General features: G+C 54.6%; 3 long non-coding RNA genes across 4 annotated transcripts; all 3 read right to left on the bottom strand.

Moving 5' to 3' along the window:
- Window positions 1–2,513: 2,513 nt before the first annotated feature.
- On the bottom strand, window positions 2,514–5,033 carry LOC136305665 (uncharacterized). 2 transcript variants are annotated; one of them, XR_010725388.1, is made up of 5 exons: window positions 4,732–5,033; window positions 4,446–4,597; window positions 3,739–3,874; window positions 2,854–2,921; window positions 2,514–2,577 (listed from the first exon to the last, which is right to left on the bottom strand). It is a non-coding gene; the product is annotated as an uncharacterized lncRNA (long non-coding RNA). The 2 variants fall into 2 exon arrangements; XR_010725389.1 differs by lacking the exons at window positions 2,514–2,577; window positions 2,854–2,921; window positions 3,739–3,874 and adding an exon at window positions 4,047–4,331.
- Window positions 5,034–11,461: 6,428 nt separating this feature from the next.
- Window positions 11,462–12,160, bottom strand: LOC136305666 (uncharacterized). Its single transcript, XR_010725390.1, has 3 exons — window positions 11,886–12,160; window positions 11,626–11,795; window positions 11,462–11,547 (listed from the first exon to the last, which is right to left on the bottom strand). It is a non-coding gene; the product is annotated as an uncharacterized lncRNA (long non-coding RNA).
- A 985-nt stretch (window positions 12,161–13,145) lies between these two features.
- LOC136305668 (uncharacterized) lies at window positions 13,146–13,830 on the bottom strand. The gene is made up of 3 exons (XR_010725391.1): window positions 13,568–13,830; window positions 13,308–13,477; window positions 13,146–13,229 (listed from the first exon to the last, which is right to left on the bottom strand). It is a non-coding gene; the product is annotated as an uncharacterized lncRNA (long non-coding RNA).
- Between the last annotated feature and the right edge of the window lie 2,538 nt (window positions 13,831–16,368).

Below are 16,368 nucleotides of genomic sequence, written 5' to 3'. Positions count from 1 at the left end.
CCATGGCGCCGGAGGCGGAGTCGAGGATACGAGCGAGGCAGGGACACCTAGGGGACAGCCAGGGCATCCCCAGGGACACCTAAAGGACAGCCAGGGCACCCCAGGGACACCTAGGGGACAGGCAGGGCACCCTTGGGACAGCCAGGGCTCCCCCAGGGACAACTAGGGGACAGCCAGGGACCCCCAGTGACAACTAGGTGACAGCCAGGGCACTCCCAGGGACACCTAGGGGACAGGCAGGGCACCCTAGGGTCAGCCAGGGCTCCCCCAGGGACAACTAGGGGACAGCCAGGGAACCCCCAGGGACACCTAGGGGACAGTCAGGGCACTCCAGGGACACCTAGGGGACAGCCAGAGCACCCCAAGGACAGCCAGGGCACCCCCAGGGACACCTCGGGGACAGGCAGGGCACCCCCAGGGACACCTAGGGGACAGCAAGGCACCCCAGGGACACCCTGGGCACCCCCAGGGACACATAAGGGACAGCCAGGGCACCCCAAGGAGAGCCAGGGCACCCCCAGGGACATCTAAGGGACAGCCAGGGTACCCCAGGGACACCAAGGGGACAGCCAGGGCACCCGCAGGGACACCTAGGGGACAGCTAGGGCACCCCAGGGACAGCCAGGGCCCCCCCAGGGATAGCCAGGGCATCCCCGGGGACACCTAGGGGACAGCCAGGGCACCCCAGGGACACCCAGGGGGCAGTCAGGGACACCAAGGGGACAGCCAGGGCACCTCCAGGGATAGCCAGGGCATCCCCGGGGACACCTAGGGGACAGCCAGGGCACCCCCAGGGACACCTAAAGGAAAGCCTGGGCACCCCAGGGACAGCCAGGGCACCCCAGGGACACCTAGGGGACAGCCAGGGCCCCCTCAGGGACAGCCAGGGCCCCCCAAGGGACAGCAAGGGCACCTCCAGGGACACCAAAGGGACAGCCAGGGCACCCCAGGGACAACTACGGGAAAGCCAGGGCACCCCTACGGAGACCTAAAGGAAAGCCTGGGTACCCCAGGGACAGCCAGGGCACCGCCAGGGACACCTAGGGGACAGCCAGGACACCCCAAGGGACACCTAGGGGACAGGCAGGGCACCCCCAGGGACACCTAGGGGACAGCAAGGCACCCCAGGGACACCCTGGGCACCCCCAGGGACACATAACGGACAGCCAGGGCACTCCAAGGAGAGCCAGGGCACCCCCAGGGACATCTAAGGGACAGCCAGGGTACCCCAGGGACACCTAGGGGACAGCCAGGGCACCCCCAGGGACACCAAGGGGACAGCCAGGGCACCTCCAGGGACACCTATGGGACAGCCAGGGCACCCCCAGGGACACCAAGGGAATAGCCAGGGCACCCCCAGGGACACCATGGGAACAGCCAGGGCACCCCCAGGGACACCTAGGGGACAGCCAGGGCACCCCCAGGGACACCAAGGGGACAGCCATGGCACCCCAGGGACACCTAGGGGACAGCCAGGGCACCCCAGGGACAGCCAGGGCGCCCCCAGGGACATCTAGGGGACAGCCAGGGTATCCCCAGGGACACCAGAGCACCCCCAGGGACACTTAGGGGACAGCCAGGGCCCTCCCAGGGACACCAGGGTACCCCCAGGGCCCCCCCAGGGACAGACAAGGCACCCAAGGGACACCTATGGGACAGCCAGGGACCCCCAGGGACAGCCAGGGCACCCCCAGGGACACCTAGGGGACAGCCAGGGCATCCCAGGGACGCCTTGGGGACAGCAAGGCACTCCAAGGACACCTAGGGGACAGCCAGGGCCTCCCAGGGACACCTAGGAAGACAGCCAGGGCCCCCACAGGGACAGACAAGGTACCCCTAGGGGACAGGCAGGGCAGCCCCAGGGACACCTGGGGGACAGCCAGGTCACCCGCAGGCACGCCTTGGGGAATGCCAGGGACATCTAGGGGACAGTCAGGGCACCCCGAGAACAGCCAGGGCCCCCACAGGGACACCTAGGGGACAGTCAGGGCACCCCCAGGGACACCTAAAAGATAGCCAGGGCAGCCCTGGGACACCTAGGGGACAGCCAGGGCACCCCCAGGGACACCTAAGAGACAGCCAGGGCACCCCAGGGACAATTAGGGGACAGCCAGGGCACCCCCAGGGACACCTAGGGGACAGCCAGGGCATCCCAGGGACAGTCAGGTCCCCCCAAGGGACACCTAGGGGACAGCCCGTGGACCCCAAGGGACACCTAGGGGACAGCCAGGGCACTCCAGGGACACCTAGGGGACAGCCAGGGCAACCCCAGGGACACCTAGGGGAAAGCCAGGGCACCCAGAGCTCCAAGTGCTCTCCAAGGCAGGCTCAAAACCCTTACCAACGATTGGCTTTAATAAAGCAACTCACACAAAGTCACCAGCACCACACGGTTGGTCTGTAACGGCTGCAACAAAATATGCCCTCCTGGAAGCAGTTCAGCACTTACTGATCACTTCTTTGTTTTGGCACTTCCCAGCCAGGGCCTGCGGGGCCTCCTGCAGATGCAGGTCTTCGCTGACAAGGCTCCACTTGTGCAGCAGCAGCAGGATTAGGGGCAGGAGCAGGAGCAGCTCCCTGAAATTTTAGAAAATATTAGAAAAATACAGGCAAAAATCTCACCTCTGTCCTCCCCTAAGAACATCCCTAGGACATCATCCCAGTTTTTCCCAGCTAGGAGCTGCAAGGAATTCAGGCAGGGGAATTGACATCAGGGAACAGCTTTGTAAAGTCAAAAGCAGAAAGAGAAGATCCACCAGCAAAGGGCAGGAAAGGGGAAAGGTTTCTGAAAACATTTCTGCAGTCTAATTAATAATTATTTCTGCTTCCCCAGCGAGAAGAACACAAACTCACAGCCATTCAGGCCTGACAGTCCCCTGCAGCCAGAGCTCAGCACACATCCACAGAAGCACGTCCAGCATCTGAAAGAAAAAAAAAAAAAAAAAAAAAAACAACAAAAAAACACAATCAAACCAGAAGGAAAAGGTGATTTCTTTGGCTTCAAAGTTATTTCAAGTTCTTAAAGCCCAACACAGCTGATAGGAGAAACAGAGTCAGGGCTCCTGGCAGACAGAGGGTGTTTTCCCCCCCAGGGGACTGCAGAGGAATTGTCTGGGACTTGGACTGTCCCTCGGGGTGACACCAGTTGCTGTGACTTTTATCATTCCATATGTTTGACTCCCAAAACTTCCCAGCCCAGGGGCTTGAGCTGACAGGGCAGCACAAAGATTGTTCTCTGTGTGGTGCCCAGATTTGGGGTTCACTGTCACCTTTGCTAGTTTAGATGAATTATACCCACGGCCCCGAATTCCCTGCTCAGTTCCTGCTGCAATAACCTCACAGTGCCTCACAGAGCATGGATATTCCCACGCAGAGCTGCTGCTTGAATGCCAGATGTGTCAGGAACCAGCAGAGCTTCCAAGGAAGCTCAGCAGGATGGGGACAGGATAGGTTTCTATTCCATAGATTTGGTTAATTATAACCCTCATCCCCTGGGGGTCACCTGTCAGATTTCCCTGGAATTCAGCCACCCCCTGAGCTCGGGCTCCAGGTGATGTTTCAGAGCAGGAGAAGGCACTGGCCGGCCTGTGCTGAGGCAGCCCCTGTGCCCTCGGGAGGACACAGCTCCCTGCAGGAGCTCAGCTCCTTTCCGAGCCCCAGCAGTGGCCTCTGCAAGTGCCTTTCCCTCAGGCAAGGGATGCCCATCCCTGCCTTCAGCACACCTCCAGTGGGACCCACCTGCAAAAGCTTTCCATCACTTCTGCACTCCGGCTGGCTCCCTGGGAAAGTCCAGACTTCATCCAAACGAAACTCCATCCCACTCAAACCTTTGATTTTGAGGCATCTCCGAGGGCCGTTGCTCTGGATTTAATTTCTGTGAGGGAGGAGCGCCTTGGCTTTAATGCTGCCGATGGGTGATGTCCTCAGGCTGAAAGGGAGGGGATTTGGGGTGGCCAGGACACCCCTGGCAACTGTGTGGGAGCTCCGGGAGGTGGGAATTGCTGTCTGAGCTCCTCTGCAGACAGCCCGAGCCGCCGTTCCCGGGCAATGCCAGCTGTTCCCTGGGGAGCTCTTGGGCTGTGGGTGCCTCTGTCCGGGCTGCAGCATCTCCCCGTGCCCGGCGGGAGCAGCCCCTGGCCGAGGAGCCGCGGCAGCCCCGGGGCCGTGTCCGTGCCAGCCCCGAGCCCGGCCCCGGGCCCTGCGTTTGGCCGCCGCTGCCACGGGCGGGGCCCCGCAGGTACAGCTCCTCCCCTGCACATCATCCCAGGGCTGCTGGCCCCGCTGGGGCTGCCGGCCTCCTTCCTCCCTGCGCCTCCGGGCACCCGGGACACCTGCAGGAAACACCGAGGGACACTGCAGGCGGCACGGGGGGGCACCGAGGCCTCCGGCCAGAAAAGCAGCCCTGGCCTCAGCAGCTGCCATCAGTTTGGCCCGGCAACACTCACCTGCAGGAAACGCCCCTGTGCGGGTGGGACCGGCCCTGCCTCTCTCCAGAACTTTGGCCGTGGAAGAAGGGAAGCCTCAGGACTTGTCCTGCTCCTTTCCGCCCAGAAAGAGACTTTGTGTAAGTACTTTTACGGCAGCTGTTGAGTAAATCCTGGAAAGGACAGGAAATCAGCGTCACTGGAAGAGCTTTGTGCTGTCGTGACCTGCCAGCCAGTTCTGCCCTCGAGCCATTCCAGGGGCTGGTGTGTGAAGCAGCTTTGGCAGAGAAGGCGGCACTGCACTTACCTTAGTGGGGCCAAGCGTTGCCATCCTATGGAGGTCCATCCCCATAATGCAGAGATTGGTTCAGCTGCTTGGAGCAGAGTCCGGGTAATGCCAAGGTGCTGAGTTCGATTCTCAAACGGTCCGTCTGCTTGAGAGTCAGATTTTAGGATCCCTCTCAGGCTCAGTATATCCTGTGACCTGGAAATAAGAGGAAAATTCTCGGCTGAGTTTTAATAAAACAGCTTTTGCCATTGCAGGGTGTGAGCTGCACTCGGTGATTTTCGGCCGCGATGAGCCCCACGAGCATTCCGCCCTTCCTTGCCGCCATCTTGGTTGCGTCTGAGGCCACTTCCGGTCCCGCCGGCATCTTTTATGCGGCACCGCTAAGGCCCCCGGCAGGTGTTTACACAGACGCCTGACTAAATCCACGAATCCGAACCCGGAGGCGGCGCGGATGAGCACACGGCCGGTGTCTGCACACCTGGAAACGCCGCGGAAAATTGCGCCCGGGCGGCGCTGTAGTCGGGGTTTTTGTGCAGGCATCTGCGTAAACGCCTACAGGGTCCTTATTTTTTCCCGCCCTTTTGGCCGCCCTTTTTGGAAGGTCGGGCGCCTCGCGCCTCGGCGCCATTTTGTGAGGGGCGACGCGTGACTTCCGCTTTTGCTTGCCGCCATCTTGGTTGCGGCTGAGGCCACTTCCGTCCCGGCCGCCATGTTCTTTGTGGCTCGGCATAGGCCTCCGCCAGGTGTTTACACAGACGCCTGACTAAATCCACGAATCCGAACGCAAGCGCGTCGCGACTGAGCACACGGCCCCTGTCGGCACACCTGGAAACGCCGCGGAAAATTGCGCCCGGGCAGCGCCGTAGTCGGGGTTTTTGTGCAGGCGTCTGGCTAAATGCCTATAGGGTCCTTATTTTTTCCCGCCCTTTTGGCCGCCTTTTTTGGAAGGTCGGGCGCCTCGCGCTTCGGCGCCATTTTGTGAGGGGCGACGTGTGACTTCCGCTTTCCCTTGCCGCCATCTTGGTTGCTCCTGAGGCCACTTCCGTCCCGGCCGCCATGTTCTTTGCGGCTCGGCATAGGCCTCCGCCAGGTGTTTACGCAGACGCCTGACTAAATCAACGAATCTGAACGCGGACGCGGCGCGACTGAGCACACGGCCCGTGTCCCCACACCTGGAAACGCCGCGGAAAATTGCCCCCGGGCGGCGCCGTAGTCGGGGTTTTGTGCAGGCAGCTGCATAAACACCTATAGGGTCCTTATTTTTCCCGCCCTTTTGGCCGCCCTTTTTAGAAGGTCAGGCGCCTCGCGTCTCGCCGCCATCTTGGTAGTGGAACCCACTAAAATGCCCCCTCGGCCGCTCACACAAGCGCCTGACTCAATGGACTGCCGCCCGCGGCGCCGCTGCGCCCCCATCCCGTGTCCGCACACCCGCAGACGCCGCGGAAAATCGCGCCCGGACGGCTCCGGGGTCCGGGTGGCGCGCGCAGGCAGCCGGCTGCCACGCGCCCGGGCTCCTTGCCTTTTTCCCTCCCTTTCGACCCCGAGCTGCGGGCGGGCGGGCGGCAGCGCCGCCCCCGAGCTCACAATGCGGGGCTGCCACGCGCGTCGGGGACGGGCGGGGGGGGACAGCTGCACTACCGCTCTTTGCCCACAGGGTGGCAGCACTGCCGCACGGCTCCGGCGGGACGGTCATGGGGGACAGCTGCACTACCGCTCTTTGCCCACAGGGTGGCAGCATTGCCGCACAGATCAGGCGGGACGGGCGGGAGGGACAGCTGCACTACCGCTCTTTGCCCACACGGTGGCAGCATTGCCGCACAGATCAGGCGGGACGGGCGGGAGGGACAGCTGCACTACCGCTCTCCGCCCACAGGGTGGCAGCACTGCCGCGCGGCGGCGCGGAGCGGAGCCATAAACGAACGTGCCCAGAAATGCCCTTCCGAACAGCCTCCGGAATAAATGGCCCAAAAGACCCCCGAGCACACCTGCGAGAACCCTGCCAGCAACCAGACCGAAACAAAACAGCCTTTCGTTCAGGCTCTATTTCAATATTTTTTATCTTTGTGATCCTGATATTTACATTAATCATTACAATTCATCTTTTATATTATGTACATTATACAACATGTATTATGTTTATTATACTATTATATTTATTATATATATTAAATATAGAAAGTTATATATAAAATAATTTATTATTTATTACGTAATGTTATAAATAATAATACATTTCATTTAAATATCATGATTATGTACATTATAGATGTTTATATTATGTATATTATATATATTTATAAAACGTGTAGTATGTAATAATATATTGTGTATTTATTATTTATATTATTTTTCATATCCTATACTTTTTGTTATTTTTCTTTTTCATTATTTTTTAATTCGTTTGTTTATATTTTAAACGATATTTTACACTAGATGAATTCATTAACCTAACACATCAGAAACACAATTAATTTGAATTAAATGAGCCTGGTTTTCTAAGGGGTAAAGTTTTAATCTTTATTCAAATAATATGGGCATGTTTTCTATTTCTCTATGGGTTTTTTTTGGTGGGTTGCGGGGGAGTTTATTTTGTGGGTTTTCTTTTTTTGTTCGCTTTGTTTTGGAGTTCTTTGCTAATAAACAAGCAGGGTCGGAGAGTTACAAAATAAAACGTCTACTTTGTTTTTATTGCCCCCTCTGAAATACGCCTCGACAGCCTGGACAGCAGGCTGCTGCTGGTAACACTGTGCACGGGTAGGAGGAGACCTGGTCGGGGCTGGGAAGGAAAAAACGGCACCACGGTGGTCACAGCTTTCTCCCTTCAGGAGTTTTATGGAGCAGAAAATACAGAGCTTTTGCCAACTGCGCTCTCTATGACATCCCGACGTCCAGCGGGCACGGAGGTCATTTCTCATCTTTCTTGCCAACAGCCAAACCCCCAGGCGCCCGGGGGAAGAAAGAGTATGGGGGAAAAAAAAAGGAACAAAGAAAACATGAAAAAATAAACCAAAACTATAGAAAATAATAAATAAAATTAAAATACCAAAAGAAAAAAATTTCAAAGTAACAAAAAAGTGGAAAAAAAATTTAAACAAAAAATTAAAATAAAAAACTAAAAGTAGTTTTAACAAGTAAATAAATAGCTAAAGAAAAAAATATAAAAATTAAAAAACGGAAGAAAAAGTCTTTGAAAAACCACAAAACGCAACATGAGAAACCACAACAAAAGAGCATAAAAATACAAAAATAACAAAAAATAAAATACAAAATTAAATAAATGCAGCTTTCACCTCCTGCCACTGCCTAAAAAAGCACCATGGCTTTCCTCAATTATGCAGCAATAAGGGAAACAAACCCAGTGCCCCCCAGAACAGAAGGTTTTCTAGACAATTCCCACTTTTGCTTGGAAACAAATTCTATTTTAGTGGGAAGCTCATTTTGGACAAACACCCAAATGTGCCAAGGTAGGAAAGAACCAGCCCCTTGTGTCCAAGGAACAGCAGCTAGGCCTGGATTCAGGTTTTAATGGCATTTATGTAATTCAAAATGCAGTAAATTGAACTTTACAAAGAGATGAATCATGGCAAATAAATACTTCAGCGTTTTCTTGGGAATTCACAGAATTTTGTGGAGATGGTGCTGGACAATTCCTGATTTACCAACATTAATTGGGTAAATTTCCTTGGAAATGTGCTCTACAAGGTGCAAAAATTCCAATTAGGATGGAAAATTGGAATAAATAAATATTCCCTTACTAAAATCAGAGAGAAAATCAGAGTTATTCCTTCAAATAAAAGGAAGGAATAACATCTAAATCCAAGCTTGCCTGGAAAACAAGCTCAGGAATTTCTAACATTGAAAACTTTTGCAAGAGTCATGAAGTTGGTGAAAGTTCATGGAATGATGATTTAAAATCTGCTTCCTCTGCTCTAATTTAAAGGGAAGTGGGAATTCAACAGGTCCAGTTACTCCTATCCAACCTTGGACTGGGATAAGGCCTTCCAGTGGCTTCACTTCCTACTGGCTCTCTCCTTTTTGCCCACAACCTGGAAGAGGAAAAGCAACAGGAATAAAGTCTCAAACAGGATGTCCTTGGTCCAGGCAGACTGCAATGCAGCTCCCAGGGAGGGAGGCCAGGCTGTGCCTCGGGGAGCTCCGGGAATCTGGGATTGCCCGTGGGATTAAAGGGCTGGAAAAGCACACCCACCTGCCAGGTTCAGTGCTGGGACAGAGCAAGGCCGGGGCTCGGGGGCAGCAGTTAGAGCTGGGACTGCAGGAGAACACCCCAAACCCGGGTTAAACATCCGGCACGACACGCAGCACGCTCCGGGAGAAACTCGGGTGGGAGAAGCCCTGGGATGCTCCACGTTCCTTGCCCTTGGCAGCTGTGCCAGGGCCTCCCTCAGAATGCTGACCTCACCGTGCAGCTCCTACAAAATAGGAGAACTTATGGGAATCGCCCAGCAATCCATGGACTTCCAGTTATTAAGAACCACAGCTGCAGCGAAAGGTGCCCAAACTCTACTGCAAACCAGCAGGGCTGAGGAGACGCAGGGATTTATTCCTGAGGGGACACAAGGATCCCTCAGCCAGCCAGGATTTCTCCCAGGCTCTTCCCACTGCTCTCTGAGGACACAAACAGCAGTTTTTCCCTGGAGTTCCCCTTTCCAACAATGCCAAGACTCATGTTCTCCTCCAACCCCAGGTTCAGGAAGGAAAGTAGGAATATTATCACTGCACAGACTGTCCAGGAGGGTGTGACTGAGGCAGCAGCACCAGCTCCCACTCCACTGCTGCTCTGGATTCCTGAGCAGCTCCTTTCCATCCTGCCCTTCCCAGCACCATTCCCTGGGTGCCATGTCCACAGACACCTTCTCCATGCAGCTTAAAACCCACAGACACCAACAGAAAGGAGATCAAAAATCAATTCACATGCTGCTAGTCAGAGAGAATGGGAGAGGCCTAAAAATCTGCATTTATTTTAGAACACTAGAGCAATTTCTTCATGACCCTGACTATCAGTGATGGGCAGATAAACACCTTCTTTAACTTACTACCTGCAAAAACATCAAGTTTCAAGTTTAGTAAAGATAAAATTTTGCTGCAAAAATAAAAGAGGTGGGATGTTGGTGTTAGTGCTTTAACCTTCGGACATTAGCGGGTATTTGTAAAACAAATTCATTATTGAAGCAGCTAACTTGAAAATAAGGGGGTTTTACAATAAAGTTGACCAAAAAAGAGTCTCAAAATTAAGATATAGGTTGCACAAATATTTAAGAAAAAAAAAGTTGCCTTTCGTGCATATAACCTGCCAGCCTCTCATGTTTTCAGTCCTTACCATTTATTTTTACCAAGGTGATGACTAAAACCTTGCCAAAAGCTCAAAAAAAAAAACAATCCAGGACAAGGCAGGTGTTTTCCCAAGTACCCCCAGTGTGGAGCTGTTTCAGCCACAAGTGTTTGCTCCCTCAGCCCAGCCAAGAGCAGGCTCCAGCTGCTGGCCAGGGGTTACCAAGGGACTCACCTGTTTGAAGCTGTAAATGCAGGTGGCCTGCACTGGAGTGCCAAAAAATGTGAAATATGTGACTCTCACCTTGAATAGCGATCGATCTTCTCAGGGGAGCCCCTCACCCAGACTGGGGGGCTCTGCCACGGATTTCATCCCTCTGCATCTGAAAGAAAGTTGGGACAAAAGTCAGAGTGCTGCAGGATACCTTGACAGCGCCACACATCTTGTGGCAATCTAGGAATATCCTCTACAGTCTAACTACACCCCACATCACAAATTTCAAGCCCCCGGCACTATTACCCTCGTACCCCTACACCCAGACTGAGCATCAAGGCAGAGCAGCTCCGGGCCAAACACACACCAACACCCGTGACACAGCACAGGACAAACGAGGGGACGCAACAGGGACAGAAAACTCTGGGCAAGAAGAATGACCCTGAGGGTCCAGAGAACTCGGAATGAGATGACCGAGGTGAGAAGGAAGGTGAGCTGGCCAGGCTCAGAGAACCCTGCAGGAACAAGATGCCATCGGGATGACTTATCCCAAGAAATGCAGAGATGGATGCCTGAGAATCCTACGGTCAGAATCCTCGACCTGCCTTTGCATTCTCACAAGACCTAACCCGCCAGAATGGATCAGGGCGGTGCACGGCTGTCAGGACAGCTCAGAACAAGACCTGAAAAGGCATCGGACTGGATGCTTGTGAAGAGAGATGGATTCTGATGAGTGTCCGAGCAGCTGAGACAAAGGCACCTGGCTGAGGAGCACAGAGATCAGAAATGCTAAGACTGATGCCAGGGGTTTTGATAGGCCCCTCAAAGGACAAAAGGAAAAGACAAGACACCAAACAGACAGAGTGCACAACAGACAAGTGACACAACACACACCAGGACTGCTCTGCCCTGCACACCTCGGCACTCTGATCCAGAATGAGACTTTCTGTAGCCTAAGCGGTCACATCTTGGACATCCCTGTCACCAAAAATGACTCAAAAAATCCCTCCCGGTGGCCCCTGATCCCACACCCCACTTTCAAGCCCTCCCTGGCTCCGAGCCCTCCACTTATCTCTCGGACGTCTAGGGAGGTGAATCCACGCTGGGTGGCAAAGAAGGCCGCCTCTCCCTCAGGGAAATTCCTGCTGTTGCTGGGCTGTTGTCTCCTACACAGCTACAATAAAGAAAACCAAACATCAAAGCATAATCTTGGCAGCCCATCACCCAAAACCCGACAATTCTGCTACTCACTGTCTCCTAAGCTTGCCTGTGTCCTCGGGCCCCGTGCTTCAGCTGCGCTCAGAGGCCAACGCCGGCGTCGCAGGGTCTGCCTGGGTAAAGAGCAGACAATGTGACGTGGCAGCGCTGGAACTTGAGGGGACCCTCCCTCCTTCTCCTCCCTGACTCACCTCAACTCCTCGGCCGTTATCCAAGCCTACCTGGATGGGGCCTTCACAAGGAGAAGATCAAGGCTCCATCACAGACTCCTGGAATGCTCCCGGAGGGCTCACGGGTGAGGTGACCCGGGTCTGTCGTCCGGTTGGTGAGAGGGGAGCTCGGCCTCCTGCGAGTGGACTCCCTAAAACACACAATAACGGAGGCTTAGAGTTGCACCAGCGAGTGAGGCTTGAACAATAGCAACTGCATCTGTCCACCCATCACTGCTCACCTCGCCCACGTCAGCTTGACTGCTGAGATCCGGCTTCACCACCTAAAAATAAAGACAAAGAACAGAGATGTAACACAGCCATCATTTACACCTCCCCTGCAAATCAAAACAGTGACTGACCTTCTCAGGGGAGCCCCTCACCCAGACTGGGGGGCTCTGCCACAGATTTCACCCCTCTGCATCTGAAAGAAAGTTCGGACAAAAGTCAGAGTGCTGCAGGATACCTTGACAGCTCCACACATCTTGTGGCAATCTAGGAATACCCTCTACAGTCTAACTACACCCCACATCACAAATTTCAAGCCCCCGGCACTATTACCCTCGTACCCCTACACCCAGACTGAGCATCAAGGCAGAGCAGCTCCGGGCCAAACACACACCAACACCCGTGACACAGCACAGGACAAACGAGGGGACGCAACAGGGACAGAAAACTCTGGGCAAGAAGAATGACCCTGAGGGTCCAGAGAACTCGGAATGAGATGACCGAGGCGAGAAGGAAGGTGAGCTGGCCAGGCTCAGAGAACCCTGCAGGAACAAGATGCCATCGGGATGACTTATCCCAAGAAATGCAGAGATGGATGCCCGAGAACCCTACGGTCAGAATCCTCGACCTGTCTTTGCATTCTCACAAGACCTAACCCGCCGGAATGGATCAGGGCGGTGCACGGCTGTCAGTACAGCTCAGAACAAGACCTGAAAAGGCATCGGACTGGATGCTTGTGAAGAGAGATGGATTCTGATGAGTGTCCGAGCAGCCGAGACAAAGGCACCTGGCTGAGGAGCACAGAGATCAGAAATGCTAAGACTGATGCCAGGGGTTTTGATAGGCCCCTCAAAGGACAAAAGGAAAAGACAAGACACCAAACAGACAGAGTGCACAACAGACAAGTGACACAACACACACCAGGACTGCTCTGCCCGGCACACCTCGGCACTCTGATCCAGAATGAGACTTTCTGTAGCCTAAGCGGTCACATCTTGGACATCCCTGTCACCAAAAATGACTCAAAAAATCCCTCCCGGTGGCCCCTGATCCCACACCCCACTTTCAAGCCCTCCCTGGCTCCGAGCCCTCCACTTATCTCTCGGACGTCTAGGGAGGTGAATCCACGCTGGGTGGCAAAGAAGGCCGCCTCTCCCTCAGGGAAATTCCTGCTGTTGCTGGGCTGTTGTCTCCTACACAGCTACAATAAAGAAAACCAAACATCAAAGCACAATCTTAGCAGCCCATCACCCAAAACCCGACAATTCTGCTACTCACTGTCTCCTAAGCTTGCCTGTGTCCTCGGGCCCCGTGCTTCAGCTGCGCTCAGAGGCCAACGCCGGCGTCGCAGGGTCTGCCTGGGTAAAGAGCAGACAATGTGACGTGGCAGCGCTGGAACTTGAGGGGACCCTCCCTCCTTCTCCTCCCTGACTCACCTCAACTCCTCGGCCGTTATCCAAGCCTACCTGGATGGGGCCTTCACAAGGAGAAGATCAAGGCTCCATCACAGACTCCTGGAATGCTCCCGGAGGGCTCACGGGTGAGGTGACCCGGGTCTGTCGTCCGGTTGGTGAGAGGGGAGCTCGGCCTCCTGCGAGTGGACTCCCTAAAACACACAATAACGGAGGCTTAGAGTTGCACCAGCGAGTGAGGCTTGAACAATAGCAACTGCATCTGTCCACCCATCACTGCTCACCTCGCCCACGTCAGCTTGACTGCTGAGATCCGGCTTCACCACCTAAAAATAAAGACAAAGAACAGAGATGTAACACAGCCATCATTTACACCTCCCCTGCAAATCAAAACAGTGACTGACCTTCTCAGGGGAGCCCCTCACCCAGACTGGGGGGCTCTGCCACAGATTTCATCCCTCTGCATCTGAAAGAAAGTTCGGACAAAAGTCAGAGTGCTGCAGGATACCTTGACAGCTCCACACATCTTGTGGCAATCTAGGAATACCCTCTACAGTCTAACTACACCCCACATCACAAATTTCAAGCCCCCGGCACTATTACCCTCGTACCCCTACACCCAGACTGAGCATCAAGGCAGAGCAGCTCCGGGCCAAACACACACCAACACCCGTGACACAGCACAGGACAAACGAGGGGACGCAACAGGGACAGAAAACTCTGGGCAAGAAGAATGACCCTGAGGGTCCAGAGAACTCGGAATGAGATGACCGAGGCGAGAAGGAAGGTGAGCTGGCCAGGCTCAGAGAACCCTGCAGGAACAAGATGCCATCGGGATGACTTATCCCAAGAAATGCAGAGATGGATGCCCGAGAACCCTACGGTCAGAATCCTCGACCTGTCTTTGCATTCTCACAAGACCTAACCCGCCGGAATGGATCAGGGCGGTGCACGGCTGTCAGTACAGCTCAGAACAAGACCTGAAAAGGCATCGGACTGGATGCTTGTGAAGAGAGATGGATTCTGATGAGTGTCCGAGCAGCTGAGACAAAGGCACCTGGCTGAGGAGCACAGAGATCAGAAATGCTAAGACTGATGCCAGAGGTTTTGACAGGCGCCTGAAAAGACTAAAGGAAAAGACAAGACACCCAAAAGGCACAAAGTGCACAACAGACAACACACCCTGGGACTGCTCTGCCCTGCACACCTCAGCACTGTGATCCAGAATGAGACTTTCCCTTATTGTAGCCTAAGGGGTCACATCTGGGACATCCCCAGCTCCAAACCCGACTCAAAAAATCCCTCCCGCTGACCCCTGCCCTGGCACCCCGCTTTCATCCTCTCCCTAGTTCCGAGCCCTCCACTTATCTCTCAGATGTCTGGGGAGGTGAATCCACGCTGGGTCCCAAAGAAGGCCGCCTATGCCTCTGGGAAATTCCTCCTGTCACTTGCCTGCTGTCTCCTAGTCAGCTACAATAAAGAAAACCAAACATCAAAGCATAATCTTAGCTGCACATCAGCCAAAAACCAGCAGCTCTGCTACTCACCGTCTCTTAAGCAGGACCGGGTCCTCGGGCCCCGTGTGTGCTTCAGCTGAGCTCGGAGGCCGACGCTCGCAGCGCCAAAGCCTTAGAGGCATTACTGGCACTGAGCCCACCCACCGTGGCCTCCATTAGGGCTGTGAGCATCCCCGGTTAGAGCAGGACAGGAATGCAGGGTGGACATCCCCGGTGAACCTCAACCCTGTGGACTCTGCCCCACCACTGTCACTTCCTGCCTGGCCCTAGCTTAGGGTTACTGCCTGCACCTCTCAGGACTTCTGGCATTGCCTTGCATTAGGATTGCTGCCGGCACCTGCTCTCAGGGAAACAGTGTTGGAAGCAGCACTGTGAGGACCGGGATACCTGTACTCTGACTTGTATCCTAGGCTGTACCCCTGATTTTCACTGTGTGTTCTCTAGTCCTTCAGTCCTTTACCTCAGCCTCTGTGTGTATCACTGTAACCTCCCCCCTTCTGAACCCTGCTTCTTCAGAGCCCTAGACCTTGCAGCCGGGGACGCTCTGCACCATTAGGGTCCCAAGAGCTGTCCCGCACGCAGGACAGGTACATCCACAGTTGTTCCCTGCCTACCCTAAACGTGGCCCTGAGACAGGGCAGAGGCTGACAGAGCCGAACTCTTTGCGGTGGCAAAAGGCACGAAGCCTTACCAACCGCCGCCTCGAGAGGGAAATCAGGAGCACTTCCACCGGCTGCGGAGAGACAGGGAATCCCAGGGTGGGTGGGGCGGGAAACCCCCGTTATCCCCAGCCCTGTTGGATCCTGCTCCCCACTATCGCTTCCTGCCTGGCCCTAGCCTGACAGTGTCTGCACAGGTCAGAGCTTCTGGTGTGTTCCTGCACTAGGGCTGCTGCCTGCACCTGCTCTCAGGGGAAGTGTGCTGGTAGCAGTGCTGTGAGGGCCGCTACACCTGTACTCTGACTTGTATCCTAGCCTGTTCCCCTGAGTTTCACCGTGTGTCCTCTAGTCCTTGAGTCCTTTACCTCAGCCTCTGTGTGTGTGGCTACACCTCCCCCCTTCTAAACCCAACTTCTTTAGAGCCCTACACCTCGCAGCCAGGCCTTCTGGCATTGTCCTGCATAAGGGCTCCTGCCTGTACCCGCACTCAGGGAAACGGGCATGTCTTTAGGGCTACTCCTTCGGGTTTGGGTCGGGCTGGTACACCTGTACTCTCAATTGGCACATCTTGGACATCCCTATCTCCAAACCTGACTCAAAAACCCCTCCTGACAAGTCCTGACCCAGCACTCCACTTTCATCCCCTCTGTGGCTCTGAACCCTCCACTTATCTCTTGGACGTCTGGGGACGAGAATCCACGTCGGGTGCCACAGAATGCCGCCTCGCCCTCTGGGAATTTCCTGCTGTCACCGGGCTGCTGTCTCTTATTCGGCTACAAGAAATAAAACAAACATCGATGTATGATCTCAGCAGATCTGTTGGCCAATCGGTCAGGGCGTAAGACAAGTGGACCACCTCAAACACACAAACAATAACATAAGCTGAAGAGTTACACCAGAAACACCACT

The sequence above is a fragment of the Chamaea fasciata genome, unplaced genomic scaffold (genome assembly GCF_029207755.1).
Source record: "Chamaea fasciata isolate MVZ Bird 193981 ecotype frontalis unplaced genomic scaffold, bChaFas1.0.hap1 SCAF_562, whole genome shotgun sequence".
Classification (NCBI taxonomy): Eukaryota; Metazoa; Chordata; class Aves; order Passeriformes; family Sylviidae; genus Chamaea; species Chamaea fasciata.
This window is presented reverse-complemented; position numbering and strand designations above follow the sequence as displayed.